At 40.0% G+C, this 26,088-nt stretch overlaps 1 protein-coding gene across 3 annotated transcripts in view; it reads right to left on the bottom strand.

Annotated features, from left to right (window-relative positions):
• CNOT2 (CCR4-NOT transcription complex subunit 2) overlaps positions 1-24,996 on the bottom strand; it is a 90,292-nt gene extending 65,296 nt beyond the window's left edge. The window contains exon 1 of one of the 3 annotated variants that reach the window (XM_065040285.1): positions 24,533-24,996. The gene's annotated coding sequence lies outside the window, so the exon portion shown is untranslated. Of the gene's footprint in view, positions 1-23,433; positions 23,521-24,532 lie in introns of those variants that run through there. The other 2 variants (XM_065040290.1, XM_065040294.1) reach the window with 2 other exon arrangements.
• Between the last annotated feature and the right edge of the window lie 1,092 nt (positions 24,997-26,088).

Genomic DNA, 26,088 nt, shown 5'->3' with positions numbered 1-26,088 from the left:
CTTACATTTGGTTTTGTTGCCATTTTTTGGTTTGTTTAGGGTTTTGTTTGTTTGTTTTTTAATCTGATAATACAAGACTCCTATAATGTAAGCTTCCTTTTATTACCCCCTCGCCCTGAGAAGTTCAAAAAAGAATAATGGAAAGGTATTCAAAGTCATAAAGCCTAAGCATACATTTAGTTTCTGGCTAACAATATTCACATTCAATATCATTTTGCCCCTTTCAAATTTCTTTATTAGCCTGTATGATTTGACAACTCCTTTTCATCTTTCACTTTTAATTCCTCCTCATGTTGCAGCTCTGGCAACAGAACTTCCTCACTATCTGGGATGGATATATACACTGAAGACTTTATCTGAGGAGTTATTTTCCTATGGGAAGACTACCTTTTTATTAAAAGAACTAAAAAAGATAAAGCATTCATTTTGTTAGATTTCAGATTGTCGGAGATATTCTAAACAGATAAAAAAGGCCAAGTAAATGTCATCACAAAAATGCATAAAATAGCAGCATTCCAAACACACTCAGTCCACATTACACAGACATAACACAGGCTCCCTACGATGACCAGTGGTTAAGAATAAACACCAGTAGCCTCTTTGGACAACGTGTGAGCAAGAAAACAATCTTAACATGGTATACACGGAAAAAAGCGTGACACATGGCTAAATGGCCATCGTTATACCAATAGTGAGCCACTTCCAGTGCTGAATTAACCCAGAATGAGAATAAACATGTAGATGAAAGTAACTTCAATGGTATGGCCAAATTTTTTTTTTTTTTTTTTTTTTTAAAGTAACTATATGGTTTGGACCAGTATAGGTAAGTGTTTACAATGCCAATGAAATTACACAATTTCCTGTTGATACTACATGTTTTTATGGTCTCATATTTGTTCCATTACCTGGAAATTACAGCTACCCAAAACACTGAAGCTGCTTTTCAGTGGTTCTCCTATCAATAAAGGACATTTCAAAATATCTGCTGTAGTTTATCATTATTTTAATCCCAAATTTTAGTTCATGAAACATTAAATGAATATTATCCTAGAAACTGGAAGACACTATTGCTGGAAAAAGGAAACTGAAAAGTACTTTCAGGCTTTCAACAAGATGCAGAAGTAGGTCCAAACAGGAACATGGATAGCACTTAAGAGCGACTGAGGCAAATTTTGACCCTGCTGTGCTCTCTAAGGTGTGCAAATCCCAACACATATCACTGCAGCACTAAAAATGACAGAATTTCAAGACTTCTTCTTACCTGTCCACCTCTGACACACTGGTCCAGATCTCGCATTCAGACTCAAAGCCATGAAGTGACTCAGACTTTTGCTAAGGGTACTCTATAAACACCCAGAAAACAAACTAAAGGCCAACTCAACTCCTGACATGATAATTTATTTGGCCCTGGTAAATACCACGTGACTTCACAGTATTTTCTTCAATATTGATATACTGCAGTGATACACGCCATCGCTGCCACCCAAACACAGTGAACTGTCAGCCACGCTGCTTCAATGAAGAGCTCTAGAAAGCTGATGTGGCATTTCTGCTTTGATGGGATGAGAGACTCTAAACTGCAAGACCTGTCCATCCCATTCTAGATTAAGTAAAGCTAATTCAAATTAAACTTTAAATTGGAAGGAGTAACCCATTATGAAGAAAATCCTAAAGGCCTTACTCTAGCTGGTAGGATAGGCATCCAGACAAAGACTGTTCTGAAACCACAGGCAGAAGGCAGAAAGGCCTTCACAGATACTGTGTCCAGAATCACCCCAGTCAGCTGCATCCAACTGACAGGATGTAAGCAAAATTTCTGGACACTGGGCTTTAAGTTTAGTCTTCCACTAATGTAAAAGAAAATTTTAAAAAAAGATGTTTCAAGTCAACAATAGTTTCTTGAGTCTCTTAATTAAGAGACCCCTACTTCATTATTATGAAAGAAAGGAGACAATGTCACTATACCTTAGTGTCATAAATAAACTAATCAATCAGATATTTTACTGTTAGCAGATTCGCATCACTGAAAAATACAGATACTTCCTCTGTGACTCTCACTTCTATATTTCCATTCCAGCAATCTGAAATCAAGAGATATGCCGATTTCTTTCCTCACCGGCCAAGAAAATGGCCAGTCCTGAAGTCCTAAGGAGAAGGGAGGGGAGAAGATGAATGCTTAAGTCTAAAATGACTCCATCTTTCTCCTCTTTGATATTAGAAAAAGAGGCTGTAAAATCCTTTCCCTCTGCAGTGCAATGAAACTTTCTCTAGTACACAGTGGAAGTCCACACACTCCAGAAAGGGAAAGGTAGCAGTGAACTGCAGAACAGCAGTAGCATGAGTGGTAAGACTTGTGGCCAGTGTATCAAGAACAGAAAAGTTTGTGGTGGGGTTGGGGGGAGAAATTTATTTTTGTTGTTTTTTTAATTTAGAGAAAGGAAACTGTAGGTAGGAGAGACAAAGTGGGTGACGTGAACCTGACGGGACACCTTAGCATGATATCAACAGAGGGAATACAGATGGGTCACAAGTACTGGAGTTAATACCTGTGAAGCCTTGACCTCTGACAGTATTTGGCGAATCTGAAGAGAAAGTAAGGAAAAGGTGAAGCTGAGGTCTTCAAGCAGTCTGAAAGCCCCCTTACTTGGAAAAAAAATAAAGAGGCAAAAGAAAAGATGCTCAATGGATATTACTGCCAGCTGGAAACCCTGACAAAATGAAAGATTATCTGTTTCCAGGCCAAACAGCACAGGTTTATTAAAAGACAGATGCTTTACAACAGATACAAGCATTTTGGCAAAACACAGGTATATCATTGCATATCCTGGACTTTCCTAGAACACCTATCCCTAAAATCTGGTTACTAAAACTTCTCTGATTGTGTCAAGACAGCCAGACATGAAAGCAATACCAAAAATGTTATCCTAAAAGCCTGGAACTTCTGATTTTTCTTTCCAACAGCCGAGGCAGCTGAAGTCTGCAGCGAAGCACAGCTGTGCTTTGGCCACTCCAGCAGGCAAGAACGGTCTCACTACTGCAGAACATCCACAAGGCTGTGGGATGCTTCCCTTCTCTCTTCTGTTTCTAACACACAGGACACTGCAGTGCCTGCAGTTCAATTCTAGAAGTAAAGCCATTGTCCCACTAGCACTTGGAAGTGGTGCTTTCCCTGAAGGACAAAGATGGCAGGAGATCCGTACTGTAAAGATAGGTTACTTTACTCCTATATGATGTGAAGGAGGCTGAGATTCACTAATGCACCGCACAAATCCGCAGCGTGGAGCACATGCCCAGACATGTTAATAGGCATCCATCTCACCTGCTGTTTAAGAAACAGGTAAACAGAAGCTTTGCACCTAGCCCCCATCTTTTTGCCCTATACCACACACAGCTTGAAGAGACCATCAAGCCACTATCGCAGATACCAACAACAAGTAGGGCAAGCAGACTTAAAGGCCAAAAATTCAGAGTGAAAAACTGCACAGCTAAGGGAAAAACAAAAATAGCGAAGTGTTGTCAGCAAACAGGAGAGAGCACCAAGAATACTCCAGCTAAACACTAACTGCAGAGAAGAGGTCTCTGGTTCAAGCAGCTGTGTGCATGCAAGGTTCTCTGTGCAAAAATACGCAGCTCATGCTTGAAAGGTAAAGCAATCCTTGCATTTGCAAGAAACCTGCAAAAGTAATTTATTTATTTACTTGTTAGTCTAGTTAAAAGAGTATTACATTAAATAAGAAGTTTGGGCAAAGATGTTGTCAAGTTAACTAAATGCTTCTCAAACTGTTGGATGCAGGATCCAAGCCCCAGCATTAGAGCACAAGCAGCATTTGCCACAATGTCTGTGGAAACAGAACTGTGATGGTCCCGACAGTGACAACTCAGCTGCTGCACGCTGAGAGTTCAGCCTGAATGGACATGGCTCATCTGAGCACACCTGCACTAGTCCTGCTCTCTTGTTTGAGGTTGGTCAGTACATATCATTGCAGCTAAATCAAATTTCACTCCGGAACTGGATTTCATTCTGTTTCAGCTAATGGACTTCTCAAGGTTTCCTTCTCCTTAATTCTTCAAGCATCGTATGTTTATGTGGAGCTACAAACATGCACCTGTGCTGGTGTAGCACAGTCAAGCACTGACACAGTGCTATTTTGCTTAATTTACTCAAACAGCATAGCCCAAACACAGGTGTATCTTTCTTCTCCAATCTTTCCATTTAACCACAACACCACAGCACAATATGCCATTAATGTTTCAAGCATTTTATCCACTGCTATTTAAGTGGACATTAGATACTCCCAAAACGCCTTTATTTTTAAGTTGCCAGTACAGCAATTTTACAGTAATGCAGCAACAGTAACAGAGCAGAATAAAAATGCAATTCCTGATAAACAGCTACATATCTCCTAAGCAGACTTACTATTAAAAGGGTAAGGAGACATGCCTTCACACTTAATATATACATACTGCTTAGAGAGACAAGAGTACACAACTTCAATAAATACCTCTTGTGGACTTTGTTAAAACCATCAAACAGTGGGTTTTGCACTCGTCAGCTCTGCTTGCAAACAAATGTCTAATCATCAGTGAAAGTTACTCAAAATACTGTTAGTATTTTTGCTTATTTGGTTTGAGAGCACTTTGCAGATCACTGGTTTCACTCATACTGGCACTTTCTGGTTGGTCCATTGCCACTGTGTGCCACTCATGCACTCCTGCACACCCAGATTCACCACAGTATCCAACCCCCAAAATAAGCCGAAACAACCCGCCCCAAAGCGTCTGCAGGCAGCAGAGGGTGCATGAGGAGGAGGAAGAAAAAGAGAACAGACTGGCAAGATACCTTTGCTAACATGAAACAGAGTTTCTCCAGCAAACTGTAGATCAGCAACTGAGATGGCGGGTGGAGGGGAAGTATTTGAATAAATAAAAAGGCCTCATGGTAAAATATTCAAAATGTGTTATTAGAAAATGTCAACTTAAAATAATCAACAATGCCCCTTCAATCCGTCTTCTAGTTTCTTTTCACACAATTTACTCCTCAAGTGGAAACACTATAGACAGAACAAAGTCAAATCAGAAACCTGTCCCTTAAACTAAGCTATGTTTAGTGTGGGATCGGGGCCAATCTCTCCCTGAATGCAGGTGCTTTTACACACAAGAATCCTACTGACACAAACAGGGCCCAGCCTATTCTAAATTAAGATCTGAAAACTAAGGTGCCCCACTCTTTCTTCTTAAGGAGGAAAAGAGGGTTGTAGAACAGTCTTCTTCCTTTCCCTTAATTTTTCCCTCCCCTTGTTTTAAAGAGACAGCAAGGAAGAAAAACTGAAGGAGAAAAACACAAGAAAAGCATAGTGATCTACAACTCCCCAGTAATTACTTACCCTTCATGTAGGAATTTCAAAAGATGCTGGTTTTCCAATTAAATATCATAAGAGTATTCTTTCATAATTGAATGTTTACCTGCATAACTGTCCTTGGCCAGGTACACTAAAAATTTGGACTTTACTGCTTACGTTTCAACACGCGGCAACAGATAACCACTTAAAACACTTCCCTCTTTACAGAGTACCTATAATTATCAAGCAAAATTACAAGAAGCTAACTGCATTTAACATGTAAATGCAGGACTACGACTACTCCTTCTGCAGCTCATTCAGATTTTACGTTCCCTTTATAGAAAGGCGCAAGGTAACACTGTCAGTTAACCAATGGGCACATCTCTTCCAGCTGATCAGTGTCCGGGTTATTTTGCCTTTGATTAGAAAACTCTTATTTATTCCTAAATGGTAAATCCCAATCTAACCAGGAATAACGCAAAGCTTATTTGTCCTCTCTCTCATAAGCATGCTCGGTTCTCACAAAAAAATTATTCAGCCTTTTGCTCATTAAACTGTAAGACCTAAATGGCAAACTTGGCTTTTGATGTATTGCAGATGACTCGTTAGGTCAAATTATTGCTTCAGTATTGTCTATGCCACTCCGCACTCATAATTTCTTGATGGACTAGAACAGTAATTTCACTCATCAGTTCTTAAGAGGCACTAGTAATATTTAGATGACAGCTAAAGAAAAGAAAGCTCACTTTCCACAGTAAGCACAGATACATCTGAAAGCACAAGGATCTTCATAATCTAAAATGTGTCATTACACATGCACTCTTATAAATAGAACTATACAGAGCACTGCTTTGATTATTTTACAATATTTTAAGAAACACTCTTTTAAGGGAAGGTTAATAGAACACTTAAGGCTTTACATCAAATTTCAGTATTACAAATACTACTATGTATGCTAAACCCTTCTTCTGCAGTATTTAAAATTAATTAAGCTTCTAGGAATGAGCACCCAGAGATCGTCTTGACTGACTATATGTAATTAAGATTAAAAGATACGTATGCATAATAAAACATTCCAAATAATGCTCCAAAGCCAGTGCTAAAGATAATTATATTTACATAGATTTAAATATAAAAATACGTAATATTTTTAATAAGTTTTCCCAATAGTATCATCACCAGGCTGCCTCATATTCAAATTTTTCTTGCTACATATTTGCTGGCCTTTCATCCCTTCAAAATAGCTGCTGTAACAATACAATAATATAAAAAGTATGTGAAAATCTTCCATGATGAATCAATTAAAAAATAATGCTGGTATAATCTCTGCTCTTGTACATATTAGGACTTCTGAATACATCTTCGGCTACTATATCAATATGCAAAGCATTTTTTTTTAAAGTTCCAATCATTCTCATAATAAATGACTAGAAAAAGCATAATAGAACAGTTTATGTTTAGATAAAAAGATTACTAAATATTAGGTCTCTTCTGGAGTTTGCTTTGTGCTGAATTGGAGATGCCCTATATACATTCTCATTCACTTCTGACAAGAGTATAAAGAGCAACTGAGACAAGGGAAAACACCCCAAAGGTCTCAGACATTACCACTTCAAACGCCAAAAGCACCAGACAGGGCAAATGGGGCCAATGGTATTAACAAAGATTGACAATGAGAATTAACTTTATATGAGTTATTCTACTTTTCCTTCCTTTGCACATTATCAATGAGTCTCTAAAGCTAAAAATTTGCACTGAATATTTGTTAGTACTGGATAGACCTTAACCAGCTGAGAGTAGCAACATAAACAAAAGTTACAAGGAATTGTTAGCATATTTTGCTACTACACAGGCAAGCAAATCCCAGGTTTATACTCTTTACTGAAATGCACGAGTTCCCTCCTTCATTCCCTCCCTATGGATAGAATGCAAGGAATGCAGCTTCTGTTTCTCTACCTAAAGTTTGAGAAGCAAGACAAACAGAACTTACTATAAAAACTGTTATTCTTAGAGAAATAAATTTTATAAGCCTATTATAATGGATACTCAGCCTGCAGCAGCCAAGAGCCAGACTTAGAACTTGCTACTAGAAAGGCAGAAGGTCTGGCTCCTGGAAACAGACACACTTTAAAGAAGTTGACAAGTTCACCGTTAGAACATCAAAAAGCTACATTTGGGTAAGACAGGCATATAGATAAAAACAGAACAAAAACAAAATGAAGAAAACTAAGAGGAGCCTAGAGCACTGCAAGACAACAGATTTGAAGTTTCTCCCCCATAAAGTTTATTTTACCGTAACCCATTTTGCAGATTTGTCCCAACAGACCTTTTCTATTTTGGGTTAGTAGCTTATCAAGTGACTTGTAAAAAGGTAATACTGGCATGGAAAAACAACAGGACCTTTCTACCCATTTGCTCACTGGCAGGATACTCACATTTAAGTAGGCAAAGCAGAAAAAAAATGCAGAAATAATTGTGGAAATGTTATGCAAAAGAAATATAGTTGCTACAAACAGTTACAGAAAAAGTCATTCTATACAGACAAAGATCTTGGACTTCACCCCGACTTGGGCATTTTCAGCTGGATACTCCATGAAGTATCATATTAATCACATCACGAACAGACACGCAACATCTTACTTCAATGACACGTTTAAATTAGTTGGGGAGCCAGGATCTTGCTCCATCTATCAAATATTCCATCTGTGACCTCCAAAATCTAATTTTTTGAGAAGGACCAAGAACAGCAATAGCTTCCTAGGTGACATTTAAACTGGAGAAGAGCCCAACAAACTACCTGAAATATCTCTTTAGAAACTTGTTCCTGTCTTTCCCTGATGTGGCAGTTCTCTTTAATTCAGCTGCCTTGCTGGAAATCAGAGATAATTGTGAGAGCCTAAGGCAGTGCTTGGAAGCCTGTCTAGCAATGAACAGTGAAAAAACAACTTTCCAGATTTATCAGAGCAGGCTCCACCAACCAACTTCTCTACTGGTTCTCACAGCAAATTTGTAGCCAGTTTACACACTGGCAGAATCTCCTGGGTTTATGTTTACACACTCATTTCCCTGTCATACAGGTACCTGTGCTGGCAGGCCCTTGTTTGCCAGGACGCTTTGATAAATGAAAAAAAGAGGAAGAGCAAAGGGTTTTGTGGTGGTGATGATCGTAACAGTCTGCTCTGACACAGCTGTATCAAAGCTATTGCTTTGCAGTTGACATTTTACTCGGAAGACTGACACCACAGAAGTAAAGCAGAATAGGTTTAGATAGTTCCTCCCTAATCTCTTTCTAGGGGAAAGCAGCACCTTGGATAAACAGTTCCCGTCTCTTGCTTTCAAGAAAGAAAAACATAACAATGTCCGGAACAACCCACACTGTCCAAGACCTTCATTGCTTTTTACATTCCCACACTTTTTCTAAAATCTCTGCATCTCATGTTTTTCACTTCCTATCAAAACACCTTTTGCAGGCCATGAATAGTAACACTGGCATTTTAAAGAAAGGCAGAGAAGTAAAAACAATTCTAAGAGACAGAGCTTATTCCTCTATGCCCGTGGATGACCGAGCTATAAGACCAGCTGCAAGGAATTAGAGAAATCATACACACAAAGAAGAGTTTAATGACTTTCGCTTTATAAACCCTTAAACAGCATTTCAGGGGACACCTTCCTACAGTTTTGTACAGTACCTGTTTATCAAATACTGGCAACTCCCAAGACACTGATCACCAAGACAGAAGATCCAGAACCAGCTGTCCCTCTCCTAACTTGCCCAATTTTGTAATATATACCTGACGGCATATCAGTTTGGAGACTGCAACTTACACTTGCAAATCAAGAATAAACATGCTTTTCACTACAGAATTTTCACTACAGAATTAAAAAATCGAAATTCCAGAAATCTCTAGACTTTTCTATAACAGGACGAAGGAAAAAAGAATCATCTTCACTATTAAATCTATTATCTGCAATATTGAAAAACTACAGGTTTTAACACCAAAATTAAATCCAGCAAGGCTGATAGCATAAGAGAAATTTTACTTTTTAAAAGAACTGGCCCTTCAAGAATCTTCAAAACCACATGAAACACAAGTTAAAAGTTTTACCTAAAGTATGAAAGATCATAGCCTTTTCTAATTGGCATAGTTACTGTTTAATGTCATTTAGTATCGCTCCAGTGTAAAAAAATCCTTTAAGACAAAGGTTTCAGTTAAATACAATTAATCCACTCATACTTTTCTTTAACAGTAAAGCGTTCCTAAATTATGACCAAACATCCCAAAATAAAAACCTAAATGAAATAAATTGTTTCAGTAGTCTAGTCCTTTGAAATGCATCATGATTAACGTGTCAGTTACATGTTTATGGGAGTAATATACTTCTGCTGCCCTAACAGAGGTTCCCTTAAACACTTCCATATCTACATCTTTTCAGAAAATTAGATTTTTACCATTACTTTTCTTGCTGATCCAGAACTTTTTTTTTTAAGAAAGAAGTTTTCACAGTACATGTTTATGGTAAGTCTATCACCATCAAGCACATTTCTACATTATAATCTCCAATTTAAAGAAAAAAAACAATAAAGAGAATTTTGAACTCTATTAAAACTCAGTGATTCTGGAGTATGTTACATACTTGACTTGACATAGACAAACAAAACTTCAAATAAACAAACAAACAAACAAAACCACCACCAAAACAAAGTGAAAAAAACAAAACCCAAACAAAAACAAACCAAAAAACCCAAACAAACATAAAACCCCAAAACTTAAAAACACACCTAAGAAGGCAAGAAGCCCAATTTAGAGCTTTGTTAGGACACAGAAATTCGCGACAAGAACTCTATCTCATATTCTAGGGAGGTTTTCAAAAGCAAGGTCTGTACTTTGGCTAACTTCATACCCTTAGCATGGTGGCCCAGTAAGAGTTTTCTCGCAATACATCTAAAGAGAAGTGCAAAATTAGAAAACACCAAGTCTTCTACCAGGCAAAAATTACACACCTTGAAAACTTTTTATTCTGCATATTCTACACCTAATCCAGCTTATACTGTTCTGATTCTCTACAAATAAGCACAAAACTGTAACTTAAACATATTTCTAGTCAAAACTGGCAGTGATTTATACATGCAACTGAAGGGGGAAACACATGTTAAGAGTGTGCAAAATTAACAGAACTATACATTAACACTACACGTTGTCATAAAATTAGACATTAAAAAAAAAAAAAAAAAAAAAAAATCACACTTTTCAGCCAAAATAATCTAAATACACTTTATAAACTACAGACTCTGTTTTTCCCAGACAAAGAAGGTTTAAGAGGAAAGGACCCAGAGGCACTGTGCCTGAGGTCGGAAGAGCCAGTAAACAAACCATAATTCAACACAGGCCCTTCCCAGAGAAGGATGAGCATCACAACACAGGCCTGACAGAGTGAGGAGGAAAGAGGACAATTACAGGAGAAATATACTAACCACATTCTCATTTGTGATCTCAATAAACACTAGTCAGAAAGGCGGTCTTCAAAAAAAAAAAAGCTTTATCCCATAAGGTTTCTCTTGATTACACACTGTTGCATGCTTGTTTTTTCTTTAAAGATTATTCAAAGGTTTCACAATGGTTAATACATTATATTGTAATTCCTATAGTGATACAAGGCTTATCTAGGTTCTCATGCTAGTCTAGCATCGCTACTGCCTATTCACATAGGAAGATTTTCACCAAAACCCTGGGTTACCGACTTCCAATCCCTCTATCTGGAAGTTGAAGCATGAAGGGGGAAAGTTCTACTCCAGCAACTCACAATGTCATGGTTATCCATTGTAAGTCCACCCTAGTGGAAACCACTGATTTTTCATTATTTGCAGCATATTTGCAGAACATACAGAATTGCTACATGTGTATTGCCACAAGTATAGTCTGAAAAGAAGGAAAAGGGTACAGCAGCACCAACTTTAAGGTCTGTTATATACATACTCTGTTCAGTTAAACTTACTCAGAGAGCAAATGCTTACTTCTGGTATATGCATGTGTTTTCAAGGATACATAAGAAGTTTTTCCATTCTTTTCCCTAGACTTCCAGAGACCTAGATGCCTACCCTTCAGGCAGCCTAAGTCAGAAGATAGAAATTTCACCTCAAGTATTAAAATTAAGTGGAGGAATATATGTGGGATAAATCTGGATCTTAAATTGATGTCCAAAGATTTATAGCAGAGTCTGGGTATTAACTGTGTCTCTTGTACAATACAAAGATAAGGAGAAAAATGAGCCATATGTTACTTGAATAGACATCTTTACTGTTTTCACTAGAGTTTTAATGTAGGTGAACACACCAAATAAAACTAAAACCTTCACCTTACCTGAGAACATTCACTCCTCTTGCAACACTCCTCTTCATATTTTTTCTCATTACATAATCCTCCTATGCCCTTACAACTAAACTATCTTCATTTACAACACAAATATTTTTTAATGTAGCAATGGCAGTCATTTCTTTATTATGAAGTTACAGCTAACCCCTGCTTTCTGATCCATTTTCATAAATGCCAGTAATCTTCCTATGGATACCACTTCTCTCCTCAAGCAAAGCTTCTTTTCAGAAAACAAACAAAAAAATCCAGACAGCAACGATACTTTTTCTAAGCATTTAACCCCAGTGCCTTTTTCAGAACAAATCATGGGCAGATAACCCACTTTGAAAACCATATCATGTTTAAAGTTAGGAATTCTGAAAACAATCCTGTAATTTGAGGTTTATCCAATGCTTCCAGACTAATGACTTTCCAGAATTTTTCTATAGCTCTTCTTATACTCCATATTCAGAGAACTGCACAATAAACTGCATGCACATGCAGTATGCTTTAATATGGTCCTTTTAAAAAATTTCACTATTTTGGAAGAAGAAAAAGCTATGAAAACATATGGATTTGGTTTTACATTGCTGCACAGAGCACAGGCAGCAATACTGTGTTGGATGATCTCAGCCACCGCTTTTAAAACCTCATATCATCCACTTGGCCAAATTAGAGAATGCATAAGCCTTTTATTCCCAAATACACCCTTTAACCGCCTTTCAGGCTGAAGTGATCAGATTTATTTATTTTTTTTTTAAGTAGCTAAGATAGTTCAATCATTTCTGAATGTTTTTAAACACGAAAATATGCCCCTTTAATACTCTTAAAAACCAGTTAGGTGCCATCAGGACAATAGCTGGGACACAAGGGAGGAGGAAACTAGAAGAGGAACAGAAAAAGAAACTGCAGAGAGAGACAGATGGGTAAGATGCTGATGGGAAAGCAAAGAGTCCCAAAGACCCAGCTACTGAGGTATGTGGAGCTTCAGATGCTCACACCCACCATTTCTGGATTTCCGCATTCTTTTGGTATACAGTCACTGGACCAGGGACCACTGTCAAGATGTATCATCATCCTCCTCTAATTAACGAGGCAGAGATTATAGAAAGAAAACAACCTGTCTAGCTAAGATGTTTAACTGTCACATATGTAAACTGATTTTATGCCCATCTCTTAAGGTTTGTCCTTTTTATTATTGTTTTAATAATGCTGGGGGAGCCACACAAAGATTTTCACAAAAGCCTTGAAATATTTTAAGAGCCTATGCAGAGGCATTAACCATTCACAGCTGCAAACAAAATAAAAGGTATTTCTGTCAGGATATATTACATCAATGCCTCAGTTTCTCTTTGTAACACCTGGCTGTCACCTCAGTGAGACAATATAAAAACATAACTTTTTCAAAAACATATTATAAAGCACTTCCATGAAACTGTAACAAAGAAATGGGAGAGAAAACATTAATCCAGAATCTACTTATAATTTTGGATAGCATGATCAGAAAAATGGGACTAAAAAAGAACCTCAGTGAGCTAACACCACGCATCCTGCCCAGCAAATGAGGCCAGAGTCCACTAGGAAAAATAGCATTTAATCAAAAAAAAACTATAAAACAGTAAGATGCAGGTGGAACCTGACTTAAGATAGAAAACAAAACCTACATTCCAGCATTTCTTAAATTCAGATTGCCTTGGAGATTGGTATTTTAACATTCACTGAAGCATGGTTTTAAGTGCTTACTGAGGAAGGTTGGGGTTTTTTTTTGGTAACAAAACTTCAAATGTTCAAATAAACAGTGACCTACATCCCTCTCAGTTTATGAACTGAAAATGAGACAAGTTTATGATGTGGCAATGCAAAGACTAAGCATCAGGAAGAACAATAAGGTAATCTAAAACTTTGCTCTTCAATCTTAAATTGCTGGGGAAGCAACGAAACAGAATGAAATCAGTAGATGAAAAAGAGAAAGAAAAGTACAGGGACAAAAAAAGCAAACCGTAAGAATACATAAGGTAGAAAAAGAAGACACTCTGGGAGCACAGAAGACACTTATACTAACACCAGGAACGCCTTCATCACCCAATAGAACATAGCTGTTCCTCTCTAGATTTATATAATAACCAAGTGAAAAAAAAATTACACTTTTAATAGCTAAAATTTCAAAGCTATTTGACGTTACAAAAAATGTAAAGGGAATACTACAAAATGAATACACGAGGGATATGACCACCTCAGCTTTGTTGCACAGATTTTTATCACTATGACTTCACACAACTACCCCAAATTTAAATTAGCTCCTCATAACAGATTGTACAATTACAAGGTATCACTAGGAGTCTCTTTCTTACTAAAGGGATATATTTCCGTCAGTAAAGTAGCCATTTGGAATTCTGATTTTTTGCAGATTGTATTTTGCCAGTTTCACAGTGTCCACAGAGGTCAGTCAGACTGCTGATGGGGCAGGACCCAGTGAGGCTTCCAGTGAACAAGACTTCTTTTGTTAACCAAGGCAAAAGTTGGTATGTCTTCTGGTTTGCCACTACAAAGCATGGGAGCAACTGACTAGGCAAGACCATTTTCACTTTCTTTTTTTTCCTGTTTCAGAGTATCAGAGTTTAACCCTGACAACTGGATTATTTTAAATGCTCTTCATGCATGACAATTTCAGAAGCTCACCTGCTAAGCAAAAATCTGTCATTCTTTTATGGTTTTATATGCTATTTTCCTTTCCAGTAAAAACAGTAACAGATATTTTGAAGTGTCACTACAATTATTAGTGACTGAGAGTTTTCACAGAAAACATGTTCACAACCAAATATCCATACCTCCGAAGGACCAAAACATATCCACACAGTTTTATAGATTGCCATAGCAGGGGCAACACTGCAGGGAGGTGAGCTCATTCTGACCATGCACTAGTCAGTGAAAAGACCATCCATTCATTCTAGAAATTGCAAGTCAAAAAGCTAGACATTGAACAAACCTGACAAAATATTTCACAGTTTTACTTAATTAGAGAGGAAAGGAGGGTTACACCATCTTCCACAAAAACCTAGAACTTTTCATAAATAGCAAGCTATACAAGGAGTGCAGGATAAACTTCACAAAATTAAATTATATTAACAGGACAATTAAGCATTTGAAGTAAAAAGTGTGCACTGACTCTTTACACAAAAATAAATAGGCAGTTCTCACAAAACTCCTATCTCCCAAAAACCCCTCAGGAACCAAGCAATACCAACAGTTTTCTGACACAGTGTTACCCAAACCAGGCCAAGAAGACTCAGTGATAAAATGTCAACTGCCACCAGCACCACAGTACTCCAGCTGTGTCCAAGGGCTCTTTGGACAGCCCAGAACTGAGAAAAACATGTAACACTGCTATTCATAAGGCAAAGCTGAGTAACAATGATTTTGTGTGTGACATCCTACTCCTTCCCCTCATAGGCACACCCATCAGTTCCCCAAGAACAGGAGGGACTGTCTACCCACCACCAGGATGTTACCCACAGGCCTCCAGGAAGAGTGGTGTGATGCCTTGTGGTTTTTCCTCCCCAATACACAAGCTGAGTCAAGACGGTGTCTTAAAGTCCCCAACCAAAGGGATGACAGGCCTTACAAGCAGGCTGTCACCTACTGACTTCGCCTACTCCCCACCAAACAACACAAGTCCAACATAGAAACAAAACCTATCCATGTAGAAATGGCACATATCTACCAATCTGAATATGTATATATGCTGTTTGGCCTTCGGAAGGACAAAGGTTGCCCCTACTTTGTCAAGGGTAACCCTCACACTGAAGTGTGGGCCTCTGGTGTCACAAATGCCAAGCTTTACAAATTTTTCAGTCTTTCAGGATGACCTCCACAGTTGACCAGGAAGTACGATGGCTGACAGTAGTTCCCTGACCCAAAGTTCTGGATACCTGATCTAGACACTGCTAGGAAATTAAATAATTTTAATTGTTCAGATAAAATAATCATTAAAAGCATCTACAAAACCTAATTTCTTCTTAAAGCTGCGACCTAAGAGACTACCTGTTTATTCAGTTCTATAAGTACTTATTCCTTCAGACCTCAGTTCCCTTGTAATTCATTCTTCACTGAACTACAGGATCCCTCAGGGAAAAAGAAGGACCTTGTAAAATGAAGCACTTGAGATGTCAGTAAACAACACTATAGAAAATTAACTTGTGTGAGGACAGTAACAGAACAAAAACCATGGATGTCCCTGTTTTGGCCTTGGATTTTGCAACTCTCAGTTTTCAGTCCCCTACTCCAAAATTTCAGCTGTGCTCTTAACACAAAAATATAGCACCTGCTTCAAGTGGTGAAAAAATGGGAATTAAATTACTTTCTAATAAAGCTATAATTCTTGATAAATCCAATTTCTGTCCCTTAAATTATTTATATATGACAAGTTTGTTCTGCACAGGTGTCATCCTATCACCAAGACATGATGCATTCTATCATTTAATTTAACATGTTACTTGCAGCCTGAATTCAAAAAGCATGAGAAAAGTCACATTAAAGAGATCAAAACATTGCTAAGACTACAGCAAGAGGTATATAACAGCTAAGAGAACAGTATAATTTTATCATTAATATCACCTAAAACACTGAAAAATGTGAGTTTATTTTCAAGCATATTTTAAATTCACCCTCCAAGTTGCATTAATACGATTAACATCATCTTTTCACACCTGCAGCAACCAGACTTTCAGAACTCTTACAGTGCAGCACCAGATTATGAGAGGTCTCTGAGAAAGTGCACATACCTGTGAGCAGGAACCCACCAGCCTTCTTCAGATTAGAGAAACCAAGGTCTACTGTACTTTAAAGTACTTTTAATCGGTTGTTTGGCTCAGATATGCCAATACTATAAAACTTCACAAATGCAGAGGAATAACATACCTAACTATGGATAAACAAGATATTTGATATTCTTAAAACACAAGCAAAGTTACTGTTTGGCCACAGACACTGACAGGGAAAATATTTCAGATGTAAATACCCACAATCAAAAATCGGGTAGGATGTGTTCCGCTTCATACCAGTGGGGATGAAGCCTCTAGGTGCTAACAATACAAGAAGTGTTACATAAGACTATACACTTATTTTTAGAAGCACATTACAAATTAAGTACTGCACTGGAATCTGTTGCAGAGCCATGGACAGTTACATCAATGTGCACAGAGAACAATTGCTCAGTTGGAGCAGAATTAGATTAGATTCAGATCAGAGTTCTCTCCTGCCAATCCCAAAAAATACTGAACCATCCGAGACTAAGAAAGTTAATGTGCATACATAAAAAAAAAAAAACAAAACAAAAAAAATCCACATAGAATTGCCACCTTGCCTTAAACCTTGACACACTACTAATCTTAAGTATAGTCATATTCTTTTCTATGAGCAGCAGAACTAATAAAAACTAGTTGCTTACAGATTTGTTCTTTTGTTTCTTAATACTTCTCCCACATCATGATAACCCCCAACTTCCTTCTTTGCCACATCTCTTCATCACTCGCTTTCCTCCCTGCTCCAGGGAAGAGTCGTAGCACAGGCAATGGAAGTCTGTGTGTGCTCACAGGCCGCCTGACCAGTTGCTGTCCTACAGAATACATACTAGATGAGGTCTGACTATCTGTTTTCCAAGAGGATGCACTAATTTTGACTTCCTATGCCTAGACATAATTTTATGAGGTCTGTGGTACCATAATTTGAGTCTTAATTTCTCCTTCCAATTTAAGTTTCCATATATAAATACAGGTATAAATTAAATGCTTAACTTTTTATTTAACTCACATGTTAGGTTCGACATACATTTTAAATTTTTATATATACATACACACATACACACTCATTTGGGGGGAGGGGCAGACAAACCAAAACATCTCATAAATGGCATCTCCTGAGAAAAACTGAATCAAAGCTTCCTAGGTGTTTGCTTTCTTTAAACAGTACTAAATACTGCAGAATGAACCCAGCATGCATTTGCCTAGAGTAAACTTTACTTGTCCTTCACCACCTCTGATTTTCACTGCTTCTCTCATTTTCACCACTTTTTTTAAAAAAAAAAAAACAACTAACTTCGTGGTCATGCATGACACAGCTCTTCAAAATAACCCAACCTGAATTTTTCAGTATTGCTTTCCCTATTTCTTGCAGATACAGACATAAAACAATCCATTAAGTGCATCCTACTATCAACAGATTTTACTACCACTGTTTATTCATCTGCAGCCTACGCTATTCATCTTCAGCCTCTTTGCTAAGTACATTAACAGTGTGGCCTGTAAAGTACGCTTAGTCTACCAAATTTTAGAATGCACCTCTCAAAATGTTTTTGTTTTAAAAACCGGACTCTGAAAATGCAGCTATTCAAGAGCACAGAAAAATCCAGCAGCTGCATGTTGGAATACAGACCTGCTGCAGCAAAAGGGTCAGTTAAAGACACCACCTCTCAGCAAGTCACTCCTCGTTGCCCACCAGACCTACACTTGGTCATCCCAGTTTTCAAGACTTACTGAGTTGTTGCTTAAAAAAATGATTTCTGTCTAGTAGTGTATTTGAGAAGGGGAGGCCTGAAACTGAACCTAGAGTCAGGACCCTAAAAGAGTTGCCAGATGCTTTTTTTTTTTTTTAAAAAAAAAAAGTCATTTAGTCTAAATTTATGTGTCTTTTCAAGACAAAAGATTAGGATCACAGCTAATATTAACAGTTTGCAAATACCTGATTTAACTGTTATGAAATACAACTTGCCATCATGCATATGCTGCTGGTAGTCGAAATACACATCTATGTGAGATACAGAGCTCAAAAGAGCACCAATCTCTTGAAAACTACATTTTATCCTTACAAGAAATTCAAAATACTTCCTATTTCACCACAAATGTCCCACACCACACACGTTCTTATACAACTGAACTTCAGTGAATTAGGAGGTAAAACAACTCAAGCCTTTATTGTTCAAAACGTATCATCCTGAGCATGTGAAAGTTTCCTAAAAAAGATATTAATAAAATCCATATCACAATAGCACAATAAACTGAATTCACTTAAACTTCTATCATGAAATAAAGAGATACTGACTTACTCATGTGTATAATGTTGATCTTAATCAATTCGATCTTGAAGAACTATGTGCATCCATATCCAGTAAATAAGACAACAAATTAAGATTTCAATGTAAAGTACCTTTCTACTTCATGATGATGCTTTTGACATATTGAAAGAGGTACATCACACAGCGAAGTATCAAGATTGCATCAAATTAATCAAATATCTCATATTATTTTTTTTTTACTTCAAATCATTTTACAGGTGGACACAATATTGCAAGGTAATTTTAACATTCAGGATTGTTCATCATGTCTTTAATTCTTTCAAATACTGGCACTGCCTATAGCTTAGATTTCTTTCCAAAAACCTTTCAGACTTCCACTTCTTCACACCCCAAAGTGTGGTATACACTCTCAAGAGAAGACCTTCTTCCATACACTTTTTTAGCCTACTTCCATCACTGCATAAAATAACCCGCTTCACAGCTATTTTCCTGCTTTATATTTTTTTTTATAACTATATTTATACGCAACAAATGCTTCCTCACGAATTTTGTTACTGCTGAACAGTGAAAGACTCCAAGCATATACCTGAACAAGTCCGCTACACAGCACAGCAACATTTTTTCCATCATATCATTCTCTGGCAACACTTGCTTTGCAAGAACAGTTTTCACAATTAGAAGAAAAAATGCATTAAAAATAGCTACAAAGCCTAATCAGTCTACCTCCAATAATGCACGGCTTTTGTAAGCTGGAAGGGGAAAAATACTATTCCAGTGAAGCTTGAAGAAAAAACTCACACAGTCATACATACTGTATGGCAAGTACACAGTCCATTGACTCAAGCATTAGTTACTTATTTTGCACCAGGATGGGCATCCTCCTACAATCCTCAGACAGAAAAGATAGTGCATGATATTAAACTATCATTGTCTGTGTTATGAAGGCAGCCTGAGAAAAACTTGTTTGCCAAGTAGTAGCCTACAAATCCAAACATTAACAGTTATAATTTAAAATAGTTGTGGTTGTTTTAATGCAATTAGCCATACTGATCCTTTTTTTGGTGCCTGGAAACTCCTTGCTATCGTTTTCGAATACACACACATTTAGATTGTCATGAAAATGTTGTGAACATACAATTCTAAAACACATAAGGACAAATAATACAACTACCACCTACTGAATTTGGTACAGGACCATTTTGGAGTTTTTACCATTGCCTTCTCTAACTGTATGTGTTAACTGCTACTGGTATCTAGTTCCGCAGAAGCCTTGAACCATGCAAGTAAAACAAAGGAAAGCATCTTCCTCTTTTACAGACTAAAACTTGGCTATAAATGGGTTAAACGACCTACCCAGAGTCACCCATCACTTCAGTAGGTAACTCAAAAAGACAGAAAGCATGCTCTCACACTTATGCTCACGTTCAATCCATCACTGTCTGCTCAAGTGAGAGTAACACGAAGTAGGAGTTTCCATTTTACTTTCACAAATACATCAGTGTTTTATACTAGTTTTCATATTAAATATACTCTACCTTTTCACAAATATCTTGACCTCAGCCAACTATATTCATCCATCATCAAACTCAAATGCCTAAAAAATTTGAAGGTAAAACTTGTGACATGGGGTACAAGATAATACTTTAAAAAAAAATATATCCCAAACCAAAAGAAAAACAGGGGGAAACAACGGTTTACTTATTAATGAATTTCTGATCAACACTATTGCATTTCAATTCAACAAGAGAAGGACGTGTCTGAAAAAAGCCTCAGTTATAATCAAGTTTTAACCTACCAGCATAATGTGAAAGGAATCCTCCTAGGAAATGTAGAGAGTTGTGAAATTAAACATATTGGCAGTGTAAAGAGCAATCAGACAGCAGAGCAAGCGAGTCAAGAGGAAAAAATAATATACGCTTTTCTGTAATGCTACTGATAACCAATGCTACCTCAAGACAAATTGGTGAGGCTCACTAACCTCTTCAGGCATGGATCATTTACACCTTGATTTGGGGACTGTCACACAACCAGACCAGAAGGTGAGCCAGTACACGCTACCACAATACAAATATTCAATTTTCAGCAAAGCCTTATAAATGAAAGATGAAATAGAAATTAAAAGCAATCTGAATTTTGTTTTGGTTTTTTTTCTGATACAAACAAAAAGATTGTAAAGCCTTTGTAGAAATCTCTTGCTGATAAGCACAGACCACGTTTGGTATACATACACCTTCTCTAAAAACAAAATAATTCCATAACGACAACTTTAAACATCCTGCTTTGCAATAACGTCACTTGACACTATTCTTCCTACACTGTTAAAATGCTCAATAAAAGCATACTTAGCCGTCAACATGCAGCATCCCTCCTGAAAACTCTCATGCATGAAGTTAACTATCAACATGTGAGTAGGTGTTTTCAAATCAATGAGACTATCCACAAACTTTGAGTTGTTCTTATGTTTTTACAGGAACCTGGGTCAAGAAACACAACCGAAACAGGTTGTTTTGAAATGCCCAGTAGAGTGTCTCTGAGACATCAGGATAAAATTCAAACAAAAATATTAGCAGGTCTCTGTTGTGTGGAAGAATGTCTAAGCACAATTTTTTAATTTATTTATACCTCAAAAGCCAAGATGAAGCAAAGATAACCTAACTTGAACTTCTTGGCTTTTGACAACAAGCACTGTAATTCATGTACACACTGTACTAATAATAATTTTAAAAATTAGAAAGACTGTCTCACTTGAGAGCAATCATTTAAATCCGTGGCAAAAAAATTATTGTTTTAATTTACTAGGGTACTGTACTTCTATATAAACTGGCACAGAGCTTTCTATCTAAGCTAACATTTAGAAACACACACGACAAATGTGGCAAGTATTCTGCCAAGACTGTAATAGTTTATATATATAAAGAACACATTTTTTAAGGTGCCTTTTAAAAATCTGTATTCGAGCATATTAGAATTCTAATGGAATACATAAAAAAAAAAAAAAAAAAAAGGTTAAATACAAGGATCTACTTTAGAACAAAATTATGTACTTGGAAGCTTGGGTGCACTTTCTATACTATCTCATAATGAAACAAGCAATTAAATGTTTCTCTTAAGTTTCCAGATCAAGTCAAAAAGTAGGTGCAAGAAACCTCTACAGTGCATTTTTAAGGTCTATTCACTTCTTGAGTCAATAACAACAAGGAGGTGCAAGATACTTCTGAATGAACGAAGTTATGATACAAGACTGCTTTAAAACTATAATAAGATTACAAATTTACAATTACTATACAACAGACCCTTGTACCAACAGAAAAATAGGTTGGTTTTTTTTAAAGCTAGAGCAGAGGCTAAAAATGCAATAATGATTCTAATTTCAGAGTTAAACTCTATCTAGACAAAAATGCATTTAGAAGTATAGCAAACACACCAGAAATGCTTCTGAGAGTACCGTTCCACTGCGTGCACACACAACTTTCCTATGAATGGGCTGAGGTAAAATACCAAGATTTTCAGGTGTGAAGAGCCACTTTTGAGACCAGTTTTAAACATTTAACTTCAGGACACGTTAACTACCCTATTTTTCCACTGAATACCAATTCTTTAAAATCAGATTCTTTCAAAGAGAATTCAAAATAACTTTTTAATAAATTCCAGGGATTTTTTTTTTTTCAGTTCTTAGCTAAAGGCTTTTGGTTTCATTTGTTGGTAGAACTGACACAAAGATAGGTTACAATAACAATGTCTACTTTGACAGCAATATTAAGTTTTTAAAAGAGACATGTAGACAAAGTTTATCTACCAGTACACTCTTGCTTTATCAACAGCTTCCTGAAAGTGAAACGGAAACACACTTGCAAGACAAGCCAGCCACCCCATGATAGCAAGTATTCAAATCCCTTCCTAAAATCAGAAGCAGTTGACACCTTGAAGTTTAGCATGCAGGCTGAATTCTCAACATAAACAACAGTGGAAGTTGAAGGGGAAGAAATAGAAAAAAAAGGCATTGGGCACATATACAGTCTTCAAGATCATAAAACTGGATCTTGCAAGTTGTATCCTATCAACATGCCGCTATAAGAGAACTCAAAGTACATCAACACACACAGAACAATTCTTCCAAGTGCAAAGCAAAGATGCCTTTGCAATATAAACCCAAACAATTATGTTATCCTTGCAGGTCTTTACAAGTTTTAACAGTCTGAAACACGTCCAAGTTTCCATAAACATCAAGGTTTCCACTAACTGATGTGACAGCAGGTTTGATCATCTTAAACTCCCTTCCCCCAGCTGAAGAGTTAAGACTAGCAGCCAGTCAGCAGCACCAGATGTTCCTGCCGTGCAGGCACACAGGAATGTCTCCTTCACACACTCAAGTCACACACAAACACATTCATATAGAAGAAAGAGACACAAAAATTTCTTATCTTCCCCTGGGGACAAAATCGTGCAAAGCTGGAAGTAAGTTTTTCCCTGATAAAATGGACTTAAGGCAGAAATGGAAACAGGCTTGTGTGAGATGTGGACCAGCAGCAAAAGCAGAAGCTGCTGATCCACATCTCACACAAGCCTGTTTTCATTTTCTCATATTACAAAACCCCTAAAACAAAGTTACCTGAAACTTCATGGGAAAAAAATAAAACACCACCACCCCAAAACAGAAATGCTAAACCTACAGTACCTGTAAGCGAATGCTCGTATCCATCAGGACAGCGCACACAGACACTGACTACAGCACAAACACTGCCTCTCGCACCCTTCCCCGCCGCTCTCGGGTCTCCCTCTCGTCCCTAACCTGTCACCCTGTCCCGCCTGTCCCCAGCCCGCCCCCGTACGCTCTGCCCCCGGGTCAGGCTCACCCCGGAGCCTCAAACCGCCGCCCCGGCGGGCAGGGGCAGGCCGGCTCCTTCCTCCGGGGGCAGCGCTCGGGAAAGCGGCTCGCTCCGTTTCAAGTTTGTTTTACAAACACGTCTGAGGGAACACCAGAACCTGTTTACACACCACCTTAACCGCCGCCAGGAGGAAAGTGGAAAAGGCGCAGGGGAAATAAAAACCATTTTTCGAAGGAAAACCAGCCAGCAGAGCCCCTGTCTCACCCCCTTTCTTCACCCCGGGCCTTCCCGGGGGCCGCCGGAGCAGGCCGCAGGGCCGCTCGGGCGAAGCGCGCAGCCCGGCGCCGCCCGGGAGCGGGGCCGGTGGGAGCCCCGGCCGCGGGCAGGAGGTTTCGCTGGCCCGGCGTCGGGCTCGGGAGGAGGCGGCGGGCGGGGGCCGGGCGGCCGCGCACCCCGCCGCAGCGCGGAGATGGGCCCGGTGGCGGCGGCGGGGGAGAGGTGCGGAGGCGGCCGCCGCTAGGCCTGGGGCCGGGCTGGGGCGGGCGGCGAGGCGGCGGCGGGAAGGAGCTGTCCCGGGCGGGCCGAGCGGGCCGCGGGGCGAGCTGCCAGCGGTGGCCGCGGAGGATGCGGGGCCCAGGCAGCGCTGGGCCGCGGCCTCGGCCGGCCCCGGAGAGGCGCCCGGCGGCGCCCGCGGCCGCGGAGGAGGGCGGGGGGTAGCGGGCCGGGTCGGCCCTGCGGCTGCGCTCCCGGCTCGGGCGCCGCGCGTCCCCCCCGCTCCCCCTCGGAGACAAAAGCAAACGGAAACCCGGCGGGACGGCCCCGGGCTCGCAGGGCCCCGTCGCGGGCCGCGCCACCGCCCGGCCCCCCGTCATCGGCCCGCGGCCGGGGCGGCGGCGGGGCCCGGGGGGCGGCGGGGGCCGGGGAGGGGGCGGCTGGGGCCGGACTCACCGCATGAATTTTCTTGTCCCGCGGATCCAAGATGGCTGAGTATCCAGCACGGAGGATGCTGGGGGAGCAACCTTTACCCTCTGACCCGGCCGCCGCCGCCGTGACCCCGCCGCCGCTCGGCCCGGCAGGCAGCGCCGAGGGGCGGGGGCAGCCGCTGCCGCGCGGTCCGGCGCGACGCGGAGCGGAGCGGCCCGGCGGGGAGCGGCGCGGAGGCGCTGAGGGGGCCGGGGAAGAGGAGGAGGAGGAAGGAGCAGCGAGGCGCGCTCGGCTGCGCTCCCTCCGCCTCCCGCGGGAGACGCGGCTCAGCGCTTGAGGCCCCGCACGTCGCCGGGCCCGCGGCGGGGCACGTAGGCCGCGGGGCTGCTGGGCCCCGTCGCTCTCTGCGGGCCTAGGGCGGCCGGAGGCGCCGGCGCTGGCAGAGGCGCCGCTGCACGGGGACGCGGGCCGCCGGCGCGACCCCCGTTTTGTGAGGGGAGACGGCAGCCTGGCCTGGCCCGGCCCGGGCGGCGCGCAGGCTGGTGCGCCGGGCCAGGCCGGGCCGGCCAGGGGCTGTGAGGGCGAACAGCGGCCGGGCTCAGCGGGGCTCATCTCGCCCTGCGGAGGCAAGAGCCCTCATGGGTGCCAGGGGGGCTGTGGAGAGCTACCCAGGGCAGCCGCGTACCCCCAGGAGGCACCCCGCGGTGCTGAGGGGTGTCCCATCCCCTGCAGCCGGCCTGCCCGCTCTCCTTGGGTCACAGAGCGTGGAAGGAAGGGCCTGGCCTTGCTGTAGGCTGCGTGTTAAGTCTGTGGAGGATCTGGGTCAGGAACTACCATCCTGATTAGATAAATTGCGTGAAAGTTCACATTTTCTGTGTCAGTGAGGTAGCAGCAGGCAGGACGGCCCTGCTATCCACTTTGTCTGTTTCTAAGACAGAAGAGTATTACTGAGATGACACAAGAGGACTTCTTAATATATCAACTCTGAAAACACGTACGCTGTAACAATGGCTCAAGTACAGCAAATGCTGGTGCATAAAACACTCGTAATGCAAGTAATCCCCTTGAATTCAGTGAGACTATCAACAGTACGAATGCTGAGCCTGTGCACGAGCATTTACAGGATCGAGGCAAATGTTATTTATGAACTGACTTCTGTGATCCATCAAAAAAATATCCAGTGGCACTTCTCCCTTAATTTTGTTGTGAAATCATCATCAGGTTTAAAAATTGAAACAAAAAGATGAGCATATAATACTTCACCAGAAATAGTGAGTGTCTTTCAACAATTTCACACGTGCTTTCTACTCAGGTTTGATTTCAGAGCTCCAAGCTGAATTTTAAAAGTATTCAGTAGGTTACACAACACTAAGATTTTATAGAAATGTTAGTGCTACAGTTTGTCGACATAAATATGTCTGTTGACGTAAACGTTTAAAAGATGAAAGAACACAGTCGTTAAGTGAGGAGACCAGTTTTTTAATGCCACCACCTTTTCGTGCAGCACAATTGCATGCTGAGCATGGGTGCTGTGTCATAGAAATGAATGTCTATACACTTTTTTCAAGGAGAACACTGCA

This window comes from Columba livia, chromosome 1, assembly GCF_036013475.1.
Source record: "Columba livia isolate bColLiv1 breed racing homer chromosome 1, bColLiv1.pat.W.v2, whole genome shotgun sequence".
Classification (NCBI taxonomy): Eukaryota; Metazoa; Chordata; class Aves; order Columbiformes; family Columbidae; genus Columba; species Columba livia.
Note: the sequence above shows the minus strand (reverse complement) of the source record. Positions and strands in the feature narration are given on the sequence as shown.